At 41.8% G+C, this 21,033-nt stretch overlaps 1 protein-coding gene across 1 annotated transcript in view; it reads left to right on the top strand.

The window, feature by feature from the left end:
* LOC309575272 (von Willebrand factor D and EGF domain-containing protein-like) overlaps positions 1-21,033 on the top strand; it is a gene marked incomplete at both ends in the record, with an annotated part of 163,652 nt that overhangs the window by 1,084 nt on the left and 141,535 nt on the right. The window lies entirely within an intron of this gene.

Genomic DNA, 21,033 nt, shown 5'->3' with positions numbered 1-21,033 from the left:
TTATCTTCAAACAATGCCTTTAATTTCTGAAACCTTTTGAAGGGTTGCCAGTTTTATGGAGTGTAGCAGCTACTTATCTGATAGAACAAGCTTTTCATTAGGGGGAAACGACCTTTTAACTCCTAGTAACTGAGTAACTGTATTTGCCACTGTATTTTTCTTACTGAAGGTAATATGTATAGACATACTTATTAAACTGGGAACACAAAACAAGAATTAAGTATTGTGCTGTCTCTTAGGTGATGCAGAAGGATTCATAAGGGTTGTTGTGGGTTTTTTTCATAGAGTGAACTTGAAGTAAATGAAACTGCTCAAAAAAGTTAACATTCTGACAGATTGTGTTGTGACATTACAAGGATATTAACAGAGCCATATGCTGTTTACTTTTGTACTCTAACAAACCTACTAATCCCATAAGAATTTAATGGTGAATAAGGAAGATCTGACCAAAGAGCTCTTCGCAGATCCCTTGTTAAAAGAGAGAAGATGAAAAAGCCCTTTAAAGAACAAGGAAGAACTTTATCAGCTTCTGCAGTCTTATTTTAGGTAATGAAGCTCCCAGTGACTGAGGGAATTCTCAATATTTGGAGTTTTTACATCATTTCCCGTGACTGAGAAACACAAAAGGGTTACCAACAATACCCATAGCCTCTCTCTGGTACCAGACTAAGTAAAGTATCAGGGACAAAAGCAACTCAGTGAATCACGGATGTGGGAGGGCTGACACAACACAGAGCCTGTCAGACTTTTCTCAGATGAAATTCTGTAAATAAGTCAATCAAAAGGAAAAAGACAATAGATTTTTTACAGTGGTATTTTAAAGAAAAACATTTACCTTTAAATAGATAACATCACCAGTGAGATGGAATTTTTTCCCATCCCCTCTGGAATCTTTCATAATGTACAACTGAGAAAGTTTTTAATTTGGATATGAGTTGGCTGCAAAGGCACCCTTGAAGCTCACTAAATCAACTGGGGTTTCACTGCAAGGTGTTACATATGTAGTAAACTCAGATACAGTTGTTTGCAAATTCACTCCTGTGGGTTTCCCTCAACTCTGAAACACATAAGGAAAAATTTGAGCATATCCAGAGGTGAGGAAAGAGAAGAGAGAGGATGGTGTCAGGGGAAGGTGAGGCGCCTACAGCCAGCGTGGAAAGATGGTGTGTTTTCCAACAACCCAAGGGGTCTAATTTGATTTCAGAAGTGGAAATAATCTACCATGGCAAAAATCACTCAGTATGTCTTGCAATTATATGAGCCCTGGCCTTGCTTTCCACAGAAGAATGAAATGAAAATCAGAGTATCTAATTTGCTTTGTGTTCTAACCACAAGCAACCCATGATCTCACTGTGAGCTTCTGCTGTAAAACCCAAGTGCTCTGGACTGTCCACGCTGCAAGCAAAAATCTGCTGGAGTTGAGAAAACATTTCCCCATGAGTATTTCAAAAGGAATTACTCAAACTGTTCAGGACTTTTCCCATTTGCTTGAAGTATCTGCCACAGATGACAAACTCTCCCATCCCTTCGTCAGACCTCAAACATTCCACACAGATCCCCAGCAACCCCTGGAGCCCCAGGGCTTCTTCCACCCTCAGAGCCCTGAGCAAAGAGGGCTGTGACCACCCCAGGGAATCCCCAGGATGTGGAATCCCAGGCCTGGAAACAGCTTACAGGGATCAAGCTCTCAGGCCATGAGTGGGTTTGGTCAGACCATTCCCATACCTTTGGAAATAACCCTGGGATTAATCTGGCTCCATGGCTTTGCTCTGTGGAAAGCACAACAGGCATTTACAAACAAACAATAACCCACTGAATGCTTTCCTATGGAAGTAGAGCCAAGGCTCCTGGCCATGACAAAGAAACAGTGACAACTCCTAAAGGGAGAGGAACAACCTTTACAGTGTGTTTCTCTTCCAGCATTATTTTTAATCATCAAAAGTCATTTACAGGCTAATATTTTATTTCCCTCGTATTAAATTTTGTCAATATCAAGTACCCCTATAGCCTCACTATCTGGAATTATCACAGAATCACAGAAGACTTTGGGTTGGAAGGGACTTTAAAGATTTCCTAGTTCCACCTCCCCTGCTATGGGCAGGGATGCCACCCACCAGACCAGACCACTGGCCCAAATTAAGCCAGTTTGTATTTTTTAAACTAAGATTGAAATCTGAATTTATCTGATTTTGTGCTGTGAAAGGGAAGCAGGCTCTGTACAATGATTTCTGCTTGCTGATAACTTTTTTGTTCCACTCCTTTTTACTGGAAAGACAAAGGCTGTGCCACTTCAGGGAAAGCTCATTCATAAGGAAGGCAAAATCAGGCACTGTTGCAGTCCAGGGGTGAGGGAACCTCTTTCACCTTAGTTTTTGACTCCCCTGACCTGTACTGATATGTCACTATTGTATTTTAGGACTTCAAAATTTTCAGGGAAATAATTTTTTGCTCACGTATTTACCTTTTAATCTTCTGATGAAAATTACTGATTGTTTTCAAACTTATACAGGCTTGAAGATATGTTTGGTGTGAGAGGGCTGCCTTTCAGCTGCCTCTCCCAAGGATTTGCCTATTTCCCACTGACCTGCCAAACGTGTAAGCTGTTTAAACCCCTTAACAGCTATTTACTACTCTGCACTGTGCTAAAATCGAGAATCAATTTATTAGACACTGCTCATAACAGTATAGGACATTCACAGCCAAAATGTTTCCTTTAATGGTCCAGTTCCTCAAAGTTATTTTGTCTCCGAATGCCAAATCTGAAGAAGTATTGTGCACATCCAACTTCCCTGGAAATCGATAGGAACCGCGAGGAGTCGAGACAAATCAGTGTTTGCTCCTAAACTGACAAGACAGATCACTGCAGAGAGGGAGCATCATCACTCTGCCTTACAGATGGGATGGGGACGTGAAGTGGCTCAAGGTCATGAGGAAAATCCTTTGGTGAGGCTCAGATCTGTACCGAGGCCTCAGGAGTCACAACACAGCCCCATTAGCTCTGGCACGGCTTAGAACTGGCACAAAAGCCAATATAGTAAATTGGGGTGCAATAAAAATGCTCAGCCTCTCATCATCTTCCCTGTAAACCCTGAAGTCAAATGGCCACACACAAACTCAAGGTGTTTCTGTACACAAAGTATTACTGGTAGGTTTTAGACTGCTTAACGTGTTTTAGGTGGCCAGTACTTGAAATTCCCCCAAATTCCCTTTGTTTTCAATGAGAAATGATCCATTTACCTCCCAGAATGCTACAGGTACTTTATCATACAAATATAGTAGAAGAATAGAAGGAAAAGTCAACCCTGAATTAGCTTCATTAGAGATAGGATTTCTTTTCCAATTGTTCCTACCTCTTCCTAGACCACTTCTGTAGCCTAAGAAGATAATTCTGGCTTTGGAAATGGCTCTTTCCTTCCAATACAATTCCTCTCCTTTCTTTGTGCCACAGGCTCGCTGCCTCAAGAGGCTGGGAGTATTGTGGAAGTACCATTTTGTTGGTTTTTCACTGGGTTTGTACTACACCTCTTTGAATTGTTTCCTGGCAAAAGTCCTGGCTGCCTTGAGGTTACTGATTTTGTGAAAAAATTTGTTTTCCTGGAAGATTTGTACCGACTTTTTTTCTACTTTCTTCCTGGATGAAGTGTCTTGGCACCTAACAGAGGGAAGTTTAGTGCTGGACATTGCCAGTCCACTGCAGAAATGGATATTGTCTTTAACACAGTTTGCAGCGCGTTGCTTGTTTAATGATTTTGGAGTTTTCTTCAAAGTAGTATATTTTACCTTCAGTTATGACCTTTATTAATGTCACCGTGGCAGCTACATTACGTGTTTTGCCTCAGGAAGAGATTATTTATAGTGAAATCTGAAAATACAAGGATTAGACTGAAGAATATTTTTATCTGCCTTTGAAACAGCAATAAAACCATGTGTTAGTGCATGCAATTGTTTGTACAGCTTTTCTGGGAAGAGTTTTTTACGTTAAGCTCTTAGGAGATTTACTTAATGAGAGTATGTACTCATTTGCCTCTTTCTGACACATCTTATTTTGATTATTCCAACGTCTATTACTTTGATTGCTGTGTTCACACTGCATGGCATCCACAGGGAGCCGCAAGGGAATATTCTACATACTGAAAGGGAGAAAAAAAATTGATTGCCTAATATAGCTGAGGGATTGTAGTAGTCTGCTCTGCTCCTTTTGCTGGTTTTATATTAATTCATCGATTCAGAATGAGTTTGCTTATTCCCGCAATTTTTTTTTTTTTTTTCCACAAAGCAACTTCCAGGAGCTGGATAGCAAATTATCTACATACCACAATAATGTAATGCATCTCCTGTGGTAGCTGAAGTGTTTTACAACTCAACTGTCCCTTGGCAGCTTTGTGTGCTGACTGCTTCAGTAAATGCCCCCTCCTGCAGTATTTTCTAGTCATTTCAGTAGCTCCTGCCCTTCCCCCAAACTGGTGGATACCCCAACTTTTCCTCCTCCTCACGCTAATAAGAAGAGGCATAACATCCCCCAGCCTCACTTTCTCTCCATTTTTTAAATGGCTGATCAATTTATGTTCAATTTGTCTCAGAAAGCAAAAGTCTCTGGAAAAAAAAGTAAATCTAGAGACGATACAAAGACAAGAGGGTTCTCAGAAATTCCTGAATAGCTCTCTAATGAGTTTAATGGTAAATATGAAAAATGACTCGGGATCTGAACCAGATAATTCCTTTACAGAAAGGAGCCTGCCTTATGTCAACATTTTCTTCCTTCTCATCTCCATTTGAAATTGTATTTTGCTGATGTTTGACCATCATGCAAACTTTTCATGGAATTTTATCTCACTGATTTCCTACCAGTCTATATGAAGAGCAAAGGAAGGTAAAATTCAGTCAGTGGCTTATTTAACATCTAACCTCATGTTTTGTTACTCATAACTTAATAATTTAAAATTTCTTTAGAATTAGCATTATTAGACTCCCCTGCATCCATTAGATGTGTTATTTGTTGATCTGGTCCAGGTACCGGCACAGACCAATTCACAAACTTGTTTCAGAGATTACTTTAATCTGCTTTGTCCCTTTCCTCCAACTATTTACTTTGTAATCAACCATGGGCTTGCTATAAAACTAGTTGTGTGTGACTCAGCCTCCCTCAACAACACAGCACAGATACTTTGATTCACTCAGGCTGCCTTATCATCAGCTCTGTTATTTTCTTAATGGACTAGAGGAAAAAAAAATATAAAAATTCACAGAGCTATTTGATCTGTTTTTCTATTAGATGTTAAGATTAAAGCCAGAAAAAAAAAATACATAAGCAGGGTGAAATCTAATTAATTACTTAATTTTCTTTTGCAAGAAATCCAAGGAAAATGAAGAAGAGGCTATTCCCTACCCCGCTGTACCTGCAACTCACACTTCAAATGCTAAAGTACATGGACATTTGATTTTCTGAATGTGTATAAAGCAGAATAAAGGTCAAAGAAATCTATCCTTTTCCCTTAGCTAGCCCAGAACCATCCCAGAAGTTTTTTCCTCCAACAGAGTCTTGTGAGTGCCAGTGGACTCAGACACCCACACCCCATTAATTTTCTGAAGCATTTGGGCTTCTTTTTTCCTATCATATCCTTTTAAAATCTCACTCATAATTGTTTAATATTAAGATGCTCCAGTTTCAGATAATTTTCAGTCTTTTGCCAGGTTTGGTTGTTTCAATTGATCATCCAACAGAAACGTGAAAGCAGATCGCAGCATTCCCCGTCTGGAGCAAAGATGCATTTGGTTCATCCTCCCCTCCCGGGGTGCAGGTCCTGTTCAGGGACAGGACCTGCCCTGTCACCACCTGTGGGTTCAACATCTGCCCAGACAGAGCAGACAGGACTCGTTTGTGCCCCTCAGTACATCCCTCCCTGCACAGCACCAGCACTGTCCTGCCCTCTCACACACCTCAGAGGAAGGCAGCTTTGGTGGTCCTTTAAGGGGTCACAGCCAAAGACCACAAGCATGTGGAAGTTCAAGACTGAGGACAGCCTTGAATGTGCAGGGATGAGGTTTCACTGAATCCCTGTCCCTGGTGTGTGCTTGTGTGAGGGCATTAGGCTCAAAGGTACTGATGTACCACAAGACAGCTGGATTGGGGTTGCAGACGATCCCAGCACAACCCATACATCTCCCAGAGAAATTTTACAACTCTTATCTCCTCTGGACATGATTGCTGCCTTGCAGTACAAACAGCTCTGACATAAATGATAAATCTACTACCCACCCCAGCCCCTCTCTGCTTCTTCACATTTCCCCAATAACTGATATCTTCATCATGAAAATCCCCCACAGTTATTCCTGCTGCTTCCTAATGTCTGTTATCCAACTAAGATTTCTTGTTCTGTTTGCTATTACCTCTACTCTGCATGGGTGTGGAGACACTTCCTCTCTCTAATACACCTCTGACAATGCTATTCATCTGCTGTTTCCAAACAACTTCATCTTCTGGCTTAGATCTGAGCTTGCAGCTTTCTTCCTGAGAATACCAAGCACCCCCATTAGGTGCTGGAAGGATGTGAGGGGACCTAGAGACCTGTTCTTGGCCAGCCCCACACTGCTCCCAAGGGCCCTGGCACAGAAACCCTCACAAGGGGAAAAATCTGTGCTGAAAGAAGGCAGAAGCTTCTTCACCATGGAGAAAAGATGGTGGCAGAGACCCTAAATACATGTGTCCATGATGATTAGTTGGAAAACAAGCAGTTCTGGAAACAGAAAATCTGGGGTTTGTGGTAGCATCAGGTTTTATTTTTTTTAAGACCCTTAGCAGACAACTTTATGTTGTTTTCATTGGGGATAAGTTGAGTATAAAACTAAAACACTGCAATCCCTAAAAAGGTGGCACAGGAGGCCATGTGGGGACCTAAGCACAGGAAACAACACTTTGGCCCCCACAGTTATCGCTGCTTCATGTGATTATCACAGCAATCAGTGCTGCAGAAATGCTGTGAGAAAAATTAGGGTCACAAAAATACACCTCACAAATCCACCCATTAAGGGGGGGGGGGGGGGGGGGGGGTTTGCCTCTGAATTCCATCACCGCTGTTGTAGCCCAACTCCTCCCTCTGATTATCTGCATAACACCTTACAGGTTATCTGACTTCCCAGAGATATCCTGCTCCAGCTTGAGTAACTGCTGTTGGTCCACACAGACAGGCTCTCTTCTGTGGGATTGCTTTAACAACTGCAAACATTTAAAAATTTACTTTTCCACTGAGATATAACCAGGAAAAGCCCAAAGTGTTAACTGATAGTCTGATATTTTGTTAATCACTACTGACAGGAAAGATGCTGTGGTTTAGGATACAGGAACTGGATCAATCTCTTCTGTCACAGACAGGTGCCCTCAGAACTGCTCCATCGATTATGCCAGAGAGAATATCTTATCTGAACAGCTTCACTTTCCATTAGTAACTAAATACATCTTGAAATAAGGGCTTTGGTGTAGCCATGTGCTCAGTAGAGGTATAAATACCTGTGATGGACAGCAGCTTCAGTCATCCTATGGCATAATGCATATATGCTATTTACAAAAAACAATAATAAAGCAATTCCAGTACAGTTAGATCAGTAGGTAGACTAACCATCAATTGATCAATACACATTATTTTGATCAAAACCTTATGCCCAAGTGCATGAGCCTCCAAATTCCTCCCTTCCTAACACAAAGCCTGTACAACAAAGGAATTTGCATTCAAATTTCTAGGAAAAGTTTCATTAACAGCTTATAAAATAAACAACACTCAAAATTCCTGACCAGCTCTAACCAAAGCATACTTTTTTTTTTTTAGAAGAATGAATAAGCTGAATAAAAGTTGCAATAAATTTCAATATTAGTAATGATACTTGTTTGTGAGTCCCCAGCAATGCAGAAACGAGCGATTTATGTTCATTTGTGCTTGGGAAGCAATGCTTTAACACACCAATTTTCAACTGGTGTTTTTTTTAATCAAAGGTCCTTTTCTGCCAAAAGAAAGCCATGGAGTGCCCTGCATCCCTTATTGTTTAGTGCTTAAGGGAAGGCATAAGGCAACTAGATATTTTGCATAAAGAAAAAAGGATAAAGTGAACTTAATTTCTGCTTTACAAAGTGCATCATTTTGCTAAAGGCACAGGACTCCTCAGTTTGGGAGGATCTGGAAGGGCCCTGGAGCTGGGGCAGCAGGGCACACAGCAGACAGGGATATATTGGAGTAAACTCTGTGTGAAGGGCTGGGGGCTGCTGGGTTATTTGTTACATGAACTGAATTCTGACATCTTTAGAGCCCTCATAACTGAAATAATATTTCAGCCTATCAGATATGCTTGGGAACACCCATTCTCTAATATCAGAGGCTCTGAGCAAGGGCAATCTATTCCCTACATCCAGAGCAGGCAGCTGTGGATTAGAGAGGCTGTTCTTGATCTTGCTCTGTATTCATATCCAATAACTTCTTCAAGGCCACGAGCTTATTCCTGCTCTTTAAAGCCACCTTAATTTCCTAAAGTGTTGCCTAGCACTAAAGTGCTCTGTTAAGCTGCTGCCATGTTTTTCCATTCTGGTAGAAATTATTGTTCTATATAGTTTGATTTTAAGAGTGCCTCCTGGCATCCATTTGGGGAAAAGGCACTACATAAAAGCAAAATCAATACAAGGGACAGTTATATTTCCTGAGCTTTTTCATTAGCTATAAAATATACACATTCAAGGAGGGAGGAGGAAAGAATGTCATTTCTACCCAAACTGAAGGAGGACAAGACAAAGCATGGGAGAACTTGCATAAATGTTCATTGATGGGAGCACAGACCTTTGCTGGGCAGAGGCAGATCTCTGCTCTCACTACATCCAAACACACCTACAGACACTGGCCTCTCCTGTGACAGGCATCAAGCCACTGGAAAAATGCAGAAATAGATGTATTATGAAAAGTGATGGATCTCTTGACTTGTTCTCAGTTTTTACAAAAGCCAAACTGACCACTGGCTGAATATTCACAGGTAAACTTTGTTCAGCACTAAGAATTTGGCTTGGCACTATTTTATTGTTCTTTTCTTCATTCTTTCTCAAATCCCCACTGATCTCCACCCATGTTATCTTTGCTTTTTTTTCCCCCCAAAATATACCAAATATTCTTCTTTCTACCTGAGCGGACTGTCCTTGGATAAAGTCCTCATCACCTCATGAGATCTGTTTTCTAAGATTTGCCAGCAAAGAGCTGGAAAAAATTCTGAAAAGATGTAATCTGTATTTCTACAATTTTGAACTTAAAGATATTACAGTAAGTTTGTATCAGAACCAAATCATTGCTGCTTTGTTAAAGCCCAGCTGTAAAATTAAAATTCAGACTGCTAAATTAGCCAGTGTTCTGACACAGGTTACCAAACCAGAAAGGCAAACATCTTATTTTAGCCTGGAGTAAAATTTCAAATCACACTATCTATTCAGTATCAGCATGCAATTATGGGAGGGAGGAATTGCACACAAGCTTCTTTTTTCCCCCCTCTGTTTTAATACAGGCCTTCTATAATGGCATTTTCATTAGCAGGAAATACCTGTTGACTGTAGAAAAATAATTTGTCTTGCTTTTTGAAAACTAAATTACCCTCTCTAAAAGATTAATTGAGAAATACTGTATAAATTCATAAGCATTCCAGGTTAAATAACAAAGTTTCCCTTCTTTCTGGTGACCCCTAGTGATGCATTTTGTGAGAGAGTTCAAGAGTAAACACAACAAGTTATTTATTCCTGAAACACAGATAAGGCATCTGGGAGATTTTATCTGTGTGATTTTGCCACTAGCCCATAATTCAGGGAACTGGAAAATAAAGGCCCAGAAAACTTATCAGTGTGTGAGTGTTGATTTGAAACCCAAGAGAAGCTGTGGAGGAACGTGAGCTGGCAGTAACAGACAGCATTTGTAGGACAGCCACTGCCTAAAACCAGTCTCTTGGGTTTAAGATACCATTTACATGGCACGCTTATGTCATCAAGAAGCTTTAAACATCTCTCCCCATGTTTGTCTTTTTTTCTCAGTTTTGTTCTTTAAAGAAACTCCCATCCTGTTATGGCTGCTCTCAGGGCTCTCAGCGAAGTAAGATAGTGAAGCAAAAAAGAATTGGGCTGCAAAACCAGGGGGAAAAAAGCAGAATTTCATTTTTATTATCAAAGATATCTGATACAGAGATCAAAACTTGTTTCAAGCCCCTTTCATGAGGGTGCATCAGAAGGATGCCTCTCTCCCTGTTTGCCTGACCATTCTATTCCATGTCTGCGAGGCAGAGCTGGCTGAACATGTAAATCCAGCATGAGAGAGAGCTCCTTGCTGTGCACACGCTGCTGCATTCCAGGGAAGGGCTGGATGAGAGAGCAGGAGCCTCCAGCCAGCTCTGCCCTGCTCCTGCACTCTCACTCTGTGGCCCATACAAATAAGAGACATTCCTATGCCCGAGTCATTCTGCTTCAGCCGAGGATTGTAAGGGCAGCTTCAGCAAGAGGTTTGGGGGCTGTTGTGCTTCCTATCCCTGTCCAAGGACTCTGCTTCCTTCCTGCCCTGCCCAGAGCCTGCCTCATCCCACCTACTCAGCTTCTGTTCATTCTCCAGCTCCTGCTCAGTCTTTTCCTTGGAGATTTTGTCTCTCCCAGAACCCTTGTTCCAGGGGAAAGGGGTAGGAAAGCATTTCTTGCTTCATCTCTAATGATAACAAGATAGAAATTTACATTTTTAGCAGTTCTTTTGCATGTCTCAGCACCCTGCTCAAACAACTGAGTCTTGGTTTGATACCAGATGAAAATGGAAGAGTGTGGCTAATTTCAAACTCCTGTTACTACCCCTGCAATACCACGTTAAATTCAAGGTTGTTGGTCCTGTCCAGCTCCACTGATTTTCACTGGGAACAGAACAGCCATACAGTGAGCAGAGTTTGGCTCATTTTTGCATTGTAACAGCTGTCCTCAAACTCATTTTCATTAAAAAAACATTGAGCCCAGCCTTACATGTCACAGATTCCCCTTCGCATAGTTTTACATTTTTTCTCCTAAATCAAACTATTGAAAAAATAACATTCATCATCTTAATATTTGTATTACTAATGCAAAGGAAGGCAAGAAAATTTCCCTTCTGTTTTTATAGCAGAAAATTTATTGCAGCTTGCCAGGATCTGGAGTGATTAAGTCATTTTAAAGACATTTCTGTCTTCTGAAGTTTTATATTTGGTTAAAGAACACGTTTTGATTTTGTATGTGACAATATTTCTTCACTGTAATACAAATATTGCTGTCCTTCCCCAATGGGTCACAATGAAGTCAATAAAATATGCACAGAAGAAATGCAAGCAGCATTTGGCTCAATATAAAGATTGATAATGTAAGCACCTTAAAAAAAGTACTTTTTATCATCATAAGTCTCTCCTGGTTTTTTATAGTATTCAGTGAGCAAAACAATCCATCATACTTGAACTTCATCCACATTCCTGGAGCCAACATTTAGTAAAAGTCAATTTTTAATTATGATATTTTTATAAAACTCACAATTTATTTCCTGGTTTTATAAAACACTTTAAACACCAAGTCATCAATATAAATTATGTAAATCTCGAGGGACCCCAAATTCATTAATCTGACTGGATTTCACAGCAAAGCAGAAGACAGCACAATAGCCTGGCTCTCCCTCCCACACCCCAGAGCAGCAAAGATGGGTATAGCAGCGAGGCACAGTGGGAAATCCCCATTTTGCTTTACAGCAGTGGGATTTTTAACCTTTTAAACAAAATGCCCATTATGTTTAGAACACCTGTTGCACTCTCACATTTGGGGCCAAAGGAAAATGGGTTTTTTAACTGTGAAAGGAGAACAAAGGTTCCCATCTACAGTATTGCACAAAGAGCGATGAACCCCTACTGCAACATACTGAGCTTTACAGTCAGCCTGTCCATGACCCTGTGGCTATCCCATGCCTACAGAAAACCACAGCCAATCCTGCTGGCAGCAGAAGGAAATCTGCCCAGGAGCAGCAGAGGCCCTTTGGGAGCAGTGGCCCCGTGCTGCTTTCCAGCCTGACTTTCTGCTTTGAAGGGAAACCAAAAAAAAGTCTCTTGTGCCAAGCCCCTTCCCCATGGCCTTTCACTGCCATGGCCCAAAGGCTGCAGAGCTGCTAGAATGGTCTTTGCCCAACTTGTGTGAAGCACAAACTCTCCTTTCTCCTTCCCATCTCTCGTTGCTGCTCCTTTCCCAGGGTCCCCCCAGCCAGGGACTCCAGCACTCTGATCTCTCCACACCCAGCACCTGCTCCTCTCAGCTAAGCCAGCTTGTCTGTGCCTCCTTTAAAACCTTTTTATTTGTTGTTTTCCAGCTGGTCTCCCTTTTGGTGGCTACCTCAGTCCTTCCCAGCTGCTAGCTCTTTAGGCACAGCTGTGCTGGCTCCATCCCCACCTGCTGGTAGCAGCCTTCCCTTCCCTTCCCTTCCTTTGTGTGCCTGGACATCACCCATCACTCCATCCTTCTGGAGCTGATGCTGTTAAAGCAGCATTGAACTATGGAAAGGATAAGAACACAGCACAGGAATGAATAAGGATTATTTTTGCTCAGGCACAGGAGAGAGAATCACAGGATTTAGCCTGTATTCTTTAATAAAAAGAGTGTTTTGTGTGTCTCTATTTATTTTTTCTTTTAAAAGTAGGATGTGGTTATTGTCTGGGGCTCAGCCTAGAGGAACTAACATCACCCACGTTCCTGTAGACCAAAGGGAAGAGGAACTTTTAGAAGGCAGAGCATCCTGGATGTTTGGCCTTTCCAGCTTCTCTTGCTTTCAGTGCCTTTTCTTTCACTGTGTGAAAGTCTGTGCAGGAGACCAGCAGGTGAGAAGGAGCAACTGCAGCATCTGAGGATGTTTGTTAAAATGTAGCTGTAGAGTAGAGCATGAAAAAAAAAAAATAAATCCAATGGCTTTTTTACCTTTCCTAGGGGACAATTCCCACACACTCCATTCTTTTTTCAGCACTTGAAACAGCTTCTCTTCCTGTTTACAGAGCAAGATATACAGTCTGTGCTTCAGTTCATATCTTCTGAGCTTCAGATGCTCTTCTCCATATTAAAACATCTCACAGGCAAATGCATATCCTTATTTATACTTCTTATATTAACCCAGTTACGTGGTGGCTATAAAATTCCATAATAAGAAATAAGAGCTCTCATTGCACATTCACAAAGCCCTCCAAAGAACAGAGGAAGAACAGGCCATAAGTCTCATAAATCCAACTTAATTTATTCATAGTAAGAGTGTAAAAATCGGATCTTTTTATATTCCAGGATATTTATGATAAAATGGCGAATGTATAAACCTCCCCCAACAACAATAATTCAATAATTGATGATAAAATAAAAAAATAGATAACAGGTTTCAAAATTCTTGCATCAGAAGAGTGAAATATTGTAAACAGTAACATGGCTTGTAGGCATTCAACCAAATCTGCCGTGGGTGAGGGCAAGAATATAATTTCAAAACTTTCAGAGCCCTCTGATCCCCTGATCCAGGATCTTCTGCTTCACTGCTTCAGTGTCTGCAGTAATATGCAGACATTTTCCTTTCATCAAATATACCCAAGTAACCTAGGGAAAAGATTCTATGCATCATGCCCACTTTTGGTCTCCAGAAAGTCTTTCAGGCATTATATCCACAAGAGAAAAGGGATGGTAGGAGAGACCTGTCTGCCCACTCAGTGTGGCTGGGGACATCTCTTTTTTTTTTTTTGCCTCCAACACAGAGGACTTGTTTTGGTCACACCCATGTTCTGAGAAGAGAGACAAAAGAGAGGGTTTGGCAAATGCCACCACACAGAGCTCCCTCAGTGACATGATAAAAGCACCTCCTGAACCAACCATGCCACGGCTCTTGCTCAGTCCAAGTCCCTTGTAATAGAGGCAAGGGACAAATCCATCATGGAAAAAAGATATTTTGCTCGAATCACCTGGATCTTTACCTTTCCAGAGGTACAAATTCCCTATTTTCCACCTCAAATATGTTCACAGATGTTGCACTTAAAGCAGATGTTTTCACAACATTCTCCCTTCAGCCCAGAGTTCCCCTCCCTGCTATGCACATATCAGCAACACAAAATGCATCCTCATTTTCCCTTTTGCTGGGCTAAGCAAATTAATTTCAACCTATACTTTAAAAGCAAGCTCTTCATTCTCCTGATTATCCTAATAGCCTTTCCCACTGCTTGTGCAAATCAGAACAAGCAGGCAGGGATCCAAATGAGCTCTGTACAGTGGCACTAATTCAACTGTTGCTCTACTGTATTTCCAGCACTGAAAGCAGCTTTTCACATCGAGGTGGAAACAGTCACCTTGTGATCAGATAGCATATCCTCCTTTTATTGACCCAATTCCATTGTTCATTCTCAGCCTTGCTAATGTACTGCTCTACCCTGGAAGTGTTCAAGGCTCATTTGTATGTGAACAGGACTTTAAAGGGTTTTTGGAGATGATTCTAGATAACAGTGTATGAGACATGTGCCTGCTCAATTCAATGGTATTTGCTAGAGGAAGGAGGCAAATGAATGTGCAGCAACAAAGGAAATTCTGTGACTCAGCTAGAAAGGCAAAAAGCAGGAATCCAGTAAATATCAGTCTTTAAGGATAATAGCTTTCACTGTTCAGCTATTCTTCACAGGTTCCTTATCTAAAGCCTCTGTGGCACTCACTGAAGAGAGAAAATTCCGACCAGGGAGCCTCACAGGAGAAAGGGATGTACACTCTGGGCCCACTTTTCAACCACTTAACAATTATGAATGCTTTTTGTTGATCATTTAGATTAGAAATCCATCCAACAGGACTTTCCTACCTGGAAGGAAGGTTCTGATTTACAGTGTTTCTGCTTATAGAACCTATTTCTCCTGCTTAAGATTGTTCAAGTGTATGTCAAGGTCAATTTCCTGTCAGGGGCCAACAATGCAAAATTCGTGCTTGCGTGATTTTGTGTGATTATGAAATCCTCTTGCTGCTCTCAGAAACCGCAGCACGAGCAATCATTGCTGCTTTGTTCTTCCCCATTTAAGTTGCTGTGAAACACTCCACAAAACGTAAATGCAAATGCAGCTCCTCCTGCTTCCTGCCTGACAGCAGCTTACAAAACCGATGGGGAATCTCTTCACAGCTCTGCTTTATTTTAGTCTTCACCCCCGCCCCACAGGCGTCCTGGTGAGTCTGTCTTTCTCTGGGAAAGATAAGATATCCTGCCTGCCTTGTTAAAAGTCAGCTTAGGGAGAACACAGGGCACCACCAAAGTCTGTGTAGTTTTCCTGCCTCCACCTCCCAGAAGCACACACCATCTACACATCCAGGAGGGACCAATCCTCCCCTTTTCTTCATAGTCACAGAGGGGGTTTATGACAGCAGGAGGTGCTACCTGGGGCTTGAAGCAGCAGGACAACAACCTCATAGCCTGGATAGCCTCGGAGGCCACCACAGTCTCTTGTCCCTTGCTGTGTACAAAAGCCAGCAAAGTCAGACAAAATACAGACATGTTGAAATAAAGACACTTTTTCTAGAGTGAATTAGATAGTAATTTTATCCAAGACCTGTAGGAGAAGATTACTTATTGCTGTCTGGTGTCTACAGAGAGCAACAGTTTCATCTTAATGATGCTCTGGCATTCACACTTCAGTCCTCAGCAAGCACTCACAATTAACATAAAAAGGGTGCTACTTATGCATTAGTTTCTGTATTTGACTTGAAGAAGCAGATGAATAAAGCTAAATAAATGTGAACTGCTAGACCATGGGACTTAATATGGTTTTGGAAACAGGAGATGGAAGTTTTAATTGCAGACAGAAAGATTTTGAGATCATTGAGATCGCTTCCATCTGACACTAATGGCTGTGGTTTCCCAAATCAAACCCCAGAATTTACAGCCAGGCTCAGCACCCACTTTGCTTAGATCCTTTTTTACAAGCAGTAATGACCACTAATGAAACAGCCAAAAGCCCAGGTGGCTCTCCCACAAATTTACATTTCAGAGCCTCGAGACCTGATCCTGCAGCTGCCAGCTTCACCCTGGGAAAACCATTAGCAGCTGGCTTCACATCTAGAAAAAGAAAATGAAATATGTTGCATTTTCACAGCCATCAATCAGCAGATGCAGTGCCAGGAAAGCTTCATAATGATGTAGATATCACCAACTGACTTTGCAAAAAAAAAAAAAAAAAAAAAAAAATATTTTGCAGGGGGAAAGCATATGCAAAAAACCACAACAGATGATCTCAGCGTACACTTGTGCGTGTGGTGTGATCCCTTTTGTTTTTAGACAGGAGAGGATTGAGGTCAGAAAGCACCTCCCTTGCCAGAGGGATAGTGTTCACCTACGGATGGCAGCAGGAGGGCACATTTCCCTTCAGCCCTCAGCACCACCTCACTGGAGCCATGGCAGGGGGCTTGGCCTCAGCCCTACCTGATTAAATGAGCGTCTTTGCCCGCCCTGCTGAGCTTCCTATTTTGTGGAGAAGAAAGTCCTGAGAGCAGAAGACCTTAAAATGAAAAAGAGCTGGAACTTTAGAGTTGCACAATGATGCAAGTAAGCTCAGAAATAAATAAAAAAATATTGATGAATAAAATGTCACTTTTGGCATTCAATTGGGTTTTTTTCTTAATATTCTGCAAAATGGCTGAAAATTATCAGCAGCATCACTGCTCCTAAGTGTTGTATTTCCAAATGTTTTTATGCTTTTACCCCTTTTTAATATCTTTACTGTTTTCCTGAGAGAGACACAGAAATGTCTGGCATAGCTCATGCTGTGAGCAATCCTTCTGTGAGAACTGAATGAAAACAGGCTGATAACAAGGGTGATTTCATTAAAAAGAGCTCAGCCCAGTGGCTGGTTACACGGGATGTTATTGAAATTATGCATGCAGAACTCCAGCACTGTCATATTGGTTTAGCTCATGTTCTCCATGGCACAGGAGAAAGTACCTTTGTCAGTTCAGTGGAGAAAGGTTGGAGATGATTGAGGTAAAACAGCGGGAGGAGACCAATGTGATTAAGTCACACAGGCAACTGCCCTTGTATAACACAGTAATGGAGGGGAAAGTAGAGGGCAAACTAAAATTAAGTCAAAAGGACACAGGAGACAGGCTACACATATAGGACATGGAGAGGATGTACACTGAGCTGATTTGTACAGCAGGCAGACTGCAAAATTTTCATGCCCTGTATTCAGATATCTCCTGTTAATTTTGATGGGAACTCTGTACTAACTAGTGCTGGAATGGACAGTGTGTTTAGTGAACACACATGGAGAGAGGCATGTTTAATTAATTTTACAGTCGTGGGCAGAAAGGTCAGATGACAGCACGTGAGTAAAATCCCCAGCATCCAGATTGGACAAGAGAAGGAAAAAAAAAAAAAAAAAACACTACAAGGAAAAACAAAAAGTATTTGAGAGAAAAGCAAGGTCAAGTCTGGACTCGCTCTGGTGATTGTTCACACCTCTTCAACAGAAAATAAGGTCTTAATTTTGCTGCAGGTCACCAGCTAAGAATAGCCTTACTGCAGGAAATCTTGGTCACTTCAGAGACAAAATAGTCCACTTTAATTGGTTCCCTCTGGGTAGAACAGTGTAGATACAAGTCACAAAGCAGATGCTCATGTGAGACATGGGGCAAGCAGGGTGCCAGCACTGAAGACAGCAGCACTGCCTGGTACAATCAGACACTCATTACACACAGTGGAAATGTCTACAGATGTACAGCTAGTCACTAAAAGTGTATTTATTATTCTGTCCTTTTCCAGTGGATAAGGAACTATGGAAGCACGGAACAGTAACAGATGCAAGTTACAATCCTAGGCAGGAGGTAAAAACCCAACTCCTTCCAAGGCAAGGAAGCACTCAGTGCCTTGAACAACCTGACAGGACACTACCCAGCACCGGGGCAGAGCAAATATTTCCCCTTCCATCTACCAACACACAAAGTCACGGTGGGAAGTGCTCACCAGCCAGGAAACCCCAAAGCTGCAGCTGTTTGCACTGCTGCAATTTGCTCCTCGTGCCTGTAAATTGTGTCATCCAGCCTCTGTGGCACCACCATGCCCTGATTTCCTCAAGGACTGGTGCTTCCTGCAGCTCCCAGGACAGATGACACTCCACTGCAGAGCAGTGAGCCAATATTTCATGTCACTCTTATTGTGAGCACGTGGCTTTAATGCATGTATTGCTCAAAGTAGCAAAACCCATCTTGGAAATGCCATTTATTTCCAGACAGGCTTTTCCTGTCTTTATTATACTAACTGGGTGCTTAATTTACAGTCATTAATTTACTTTCATAGCCTTTGTGGGGTGAAGGCCAAATAATATCAATGTTAAAGGCAAAGGAAAGTAGTGCAGATCCATTAACAGGGAAGAAGAGCAGGTAATACAAAGGGAATACAAATGAATTCAAAGTCGTTTTTGCTTCATTTTTCTCAGAGACATTTCACTACCATCAGATATTTAGCAGTTTGTTTCAATATATTAATAAAAACACAATGCACAAAAAAGAGAGAAAGGGCTAGAAATGGGTATACCACCTTGAGTAAAAGGCAAATCATTATTTGAATCAGAAGTTGCCTTCAAAAACGAACACAGAACTTCTGACATCCAAAGGGCAAAAACAGAGGCAAAAATTCAGTGCTTAACAAGAAAAGGTGAAGAAAAAAAAGGATGGTTTGAGATCCTACAAACCAGCCAGACTGCCTTCCATGCAGGTTCCTAATGACTTGCAACTTGCAGAGTTACTAGGAAAAATTAAGAATGGAATTTGTTACTGAGTGTGGTGCACATAAAACACAACAACTCATTAGACCTGTGCACATGGATCTGAGAGGCCACCGCTGGACTACTGTGGCTAATTTTGATCATCCCACTGAAATAAAGCTGGGCAAATTAGAGGCAGTTCAGAAAGGGAGCTGCAATGCTAACAAGGGACCTGGAAATGTGACCTGAAAGGAAAGTGAAAAAGAAATAGGCTTACCTTAGAGAGGGGAGCACTGAAAGGGGCTGTGTTTATTCTTCTTACATATGAAGCAGAGAGGCAGCAGTTGGCTGTTCCTCATAAGCACAGATGGCAGCAAAAGAGAAAGACCAATCTGACCAGCCCTGGAACACCCTTAGCCATGATTTAAGCAGGGAGAGACCTTGTCTGGGAGATCAATGTTCACAAAATTCCCTTCACCTGGAACTTGAAGGGGAACAGGCAAACCGCACAGGTGCATGTCTTAGCAACCTTAAATCCTCCCTCAGCAAACAGGGAAATAAGGTGGTTGGGAAAAGCTGGTGTGGATCATTAGGAGCCAATTGCACCATGTGAGCCAATTCTCTTCTCTTACAGCATTACTGGTGTAGTAAGAGGCAGGTGTGAGGTGTGGAGTATCCTGCCTTCACCAACATCTCCAGGACAACAAGTCAATGGTTAGAGAGACAGGGAAATGAGCCTGTGGGTCCCATGTACTGGGCTGTCTGATCTCTGAACCCAGAGCTGCCCAAAGCAGAGCCAGGCACAGAACTGCTCTTCCCTTTCATGAAAAGCACAGAGACTTTTTTTTTTTTTCATTCTTTCACACTGAAATGAAACAAAGTTCCTTTGAAATATTTAGCAAAAGCACATAGAAAGAGAGGGAAAGGGAAAAAGATCCTCTTCTTCTCTCCTTTGCCCACACCCACTGCCCCCTAGTAGCTATCACCCCAGAGATAGTGACATTAATTTGAGAAGTTTTGCTCAGGCAGACACAGAGCAGAGCCCAAGCCTCTCAGTTTGTGGTTTCTCATGTGCTTTGATTATGCCAAAGTGCAGAGCTTTCTCCCTTTTCTTTTCTCCCTTTTCCCCCTCCAGCAATTCTGTACTAAAAATCACACAACAAAAACTTCAATGGAGAAACACACTCTGTGAAAATCTCAGCTGTGGCGAGTCAACATTTTCCAACTGGAAAAAAAAAAAAAAAATCATCAGAAAGCTCACAGCCAGCTCCAACATCAAGATTTTGGAGGCAGCTACGCTTTAAGTGCCTCATATTTCTGCATATCAGGGTCATCAGTCAGGCACCCAGAAAACAAGGAGCACAGGAGTGATGATCACCTCTGACACGGCTGGAGTGACTTATCCAGCATGACACGGGCCCCTGTGGCAGCCCTATCCATCACCTCCTCGGGGCAGCATTCCTGGAGTCATTTTTTTCCTCCAAAACATCAATACCAGCTAACACTTTTTAAACACTGTCATCCATTTCAGTCAATCTTATTCTTCATAATTTCAGTTTCTTTCTGTTGGGATATTGGAGTGTATTTCATAGTGTGAAGTGTCAGGAGAACAACTGCGTCTAGGAACAACATCCTTTCCCTTGCCACTTATATTTGTTTGCTCGAGCAAGATGTACACATTCACCCCAGCAAGAGATTAACTGTTCTGATGCACCACCACAGCCTGAGTATCTCTTAGACATACTAAAACCCTCAACATTCAAAACCTCTGCATGACCAGAAATCAGATTTTTAGGTAGTTCTGCTACCTAGCCTTCTACTGCTTTTTTATTCCTCCATAACACTGGATCACTTAGATAAGATCTTAATGGTGAGGCTACTGCTTGGCTAGGTTCTCCACACACTGCCTCAGCCTATTTATATGCAATAATCTCCCAAAGAGCTTATACTTTTCACTTTTATCAGCCAAAAAGCATACTGGAATTAACATATGGTATATCACACTATTCACTTTCTACTGAATCCAAATACTCAGGGGCAAGTTGTTAGCAGGGTGTAAAACAAGCATGTGAAATCCCTGCCAAGCCCTAAGCAGACAAGGGTGTGAACCAGCCCCCCTTGTTGAGCAACAGGGGACTTCTTGGAGTCCTCTCCTGAGAGGCACCTGCAGATATTCCCCCAGGGCAGCACTCAGGCCCTGAGCAAATGAATTTGCAAAGTTCTTTAGGGAATTTCTGGGAGCTGCTCAGAGAGATAAGTCCTGTGTCGAAACAAGGCTCTCTGCTAAGAGCACACACCGGG

Source organism: Coloeus monedula (genome assembly GCF_965178545.1).
Source record: "Coloeus monedula genome assembly, chromosome: 7".
Taxonomy (NCBI): domain Eukaryota; kingdom Metazoa; phylum Chordata; class Aves; order Passeriformes; family Corvidae; genus Coloeus; species Coloeus monedula.
Note: the sequence above shows the minus strand (reverse complement) of the source record. Positions and strands in the feature narration are given on the sequence as shown.